This window comes from Trifolium pratense, unplaced genomic scaffold (assembly GCF_020283565.1).
Source record: "Trifolium pratense cultivar HEN17-A07 unplaced genomic scaffold, ARS_RC_1.1 scaffold_118, whole genome shotgun sequence".
In the NCBI taxonomy this organism is placed as follows: Eukaryota; Viridiplantae; Streptophyta; class Magnoliopsida; order Fabales; family Fabaceae; genus Trifolium; species Trifolium pratense.
The window spans coordinates 37,501-40,000 of record NW_025721019.1 but is presented as its reverse complement, the minus strand read 5'-3'; positions in this window follow the sequence as shown (position 1 = coordinate 40,000).

Genomic DNA, 2,500 nt, shown 5'->3' with positions numbered 1-2,500 from the left:
GCTCCGAAATGCACACGGGGGTGTCAAGCAACCTCCATGTACCGTGGCATGACCGTGGCCAAGTAATAAAGATCAAATTCCATGCCTATGCCAAGTTGGACCAAGGCCCCGTCTCGTTTTGCTATAAGCAAGGGCGTGGCAAGGCACGCGGGGGGCCAAAAAATCAAAGTGCTCCGAAATGCACACGGGGGTGTCAAGCAACCTCCATGTACCGTGGCATGACCGTGGCCAAGTAATAAAGATCAAATTCCATGCCTAGGCCAAGTTGGACCAAGGCCCCGTCTCGTTTTGCTATAAGCAAGGGCGTGGCAAGGCACGCGGGGGGCCAAAAAATCAAAGTGCTCCGAAAATGCACACGGGGGTGTCAAGCAACCTCCATGTACCGTGGCATGACCGTGGCCAAGTAATAAAGATCAAATTCCATGCCTAGGCCAAGTTGGACCAAGGCCCCGTCTCGTTTTGCTATAAGCAAGGGCGTGGCAAGGCACGCGGGGGGCCAAAAAATCAAAGTGCTCCGAAAATGCACACGGGGGTGTCAAGCAACCTCCATGTACCGTGGCATGACCGTGGCCAAGTAATAAAGATCAAATTCCATGCCTATGCCAAGTTGGACCAAGGCCCCGTCTCGTTTTGCTATAAGCAAGGGCGTGGCAAGGCACGCGGGGGGCCAAAAAATCAAAGTGCTCTGAAATGCACATGGGGGTGTCAAGCAACCTCCATGTACCGTGGCATGACCGTGGCCAAGTAATAAAGATCAAATTCCATGCCTATGCCAAGTTGGACCAAGGCCCCGTCTCGTTTTGCTATAAGCAAGGGCGTGGCAAGGCACGCGGGGGGCCAAAAAATCAAAGTGCTCCGAAATGCACACGGGGGTGTCAAGCAACCTCCATGTACCGTGGCATGACCGTGGCCAAGTAATAAAGATCAAATTCCATGCCTATGCCAAGTTGGACCAAGGCCCCGTCTCGTTTTGCTATAAGCAAGGGCGTGGCAAGGCACGCGGGGGGCCAAAAAATCAAAGTGCTCCGAAAATATTTTTCCACTTTCCAGTCCACTTATACATATTATGTGCAGTGTGCACACAAGACACCTTCCCAAAATTCGACTTATATGAGGCGTTTTACGTCAAATCCGCCTATTTTCGGCGTTTCGGCCGAAAAATCAAAATAAATCGAAACTTCCTCGGAATGCTTAGCGACTTTCCAGTCCACTTATACATATTGTGTGCAGTGTGCACACAAGACACCTTCCCAAAATTCGACTTATATGAGGCGTTTTACGTCAAATCCGCCTATTTTCGGCGTTTCGGCCGAAAAATCAAAATAAATCGAAAATTCCTCGGAATGCTTAGCCACTTTCCAGTCCACTTATACATATTGTGTGGAGTGTGCACACAAGACACCGTCTCAAAATTCGACTTCTAGGCGGCGTTTTACGTCAAATCCGCCTTTTTTTCGAGTTTTCGGCCAAAAAATCAAACTCAATCGAAACTTCGTCGGATCGCTTAGCCACTTTCCAGTCCACTTATACTTATTGTGTGGGGTGTGCACAAAAAAAAACGAAGTCAAAATTCGACTTCTAGGTTGTTTTTTACGTGGTATCCGCCCTTTGCGAAGTTTCGGCCGAAAAATTCGTAATTAATTCATCCGACATCGGAATATTACGATTCTTTCGTGGTTTTGCTTGTTTTAATGTCCCTAACAACCATAAAAAAATTCAAAAAAAAATTCGTCTTCTAGGTCCACTTTTAAGCACTTTTAAAAACTTATGGATACAGGGAAAAAAGTGCACTTTTTCTACAAAACTGAAAATGGCCTTCCAGTCATATATAGGGGGAGGGTGGGTGTGGGGGTAGGCTCGGCAGGCACGGGGCGCGCCTATGGGCACAGCAGGCAAGCAAAAACTACGTCTTAACGTGTTTTCCCCTGCAATTTCGTTGCTCTTTTCATCATTTCAATCAAATTCATGGACATTCTTGATGGAATTCGATCAAAAAATTGAAATTTGGATGAATTTGTGAGGAAATTGGTGATGATCATGCTGTTCTTGGCTTGGGCAGGCCTTGGCTGGCATTGGGCATGGTAAGCACGTATTTGTGCATAACTCCCACCCTCGTGGGTGGGATTGCCTGGCTTTTGCTTGGCAATAAGGTTGTTGCTGTCCCGACTCGGTGACCCTCTCGTGGGAATGCATGGGCTTGCCGTGCTTTTGCTTGTGGCAAGAAAATTGTGCCAATGTTGCTACTCGGTAAACTGTTCTTGGTGATGATCATGCTGTTCTTGGCTTGGGCAGGCCTTGGCTTGCATTGGGCATGGATAGCATGGTAAGCACGTATTTGTGCATAGCTCCCACCCTCGTGGGTGGGATTGCCTGGCTTTTGCTTGGCAATAAGGTTGTTGTTGTCCCGACTCGGTGACCCTCTCGTGGGAATGCATGGGCTTGCCGTGCTTTTGCTTGTGGCAAGAAAATTGTGCCAATGTTGCTACTCGGTAAACTATTC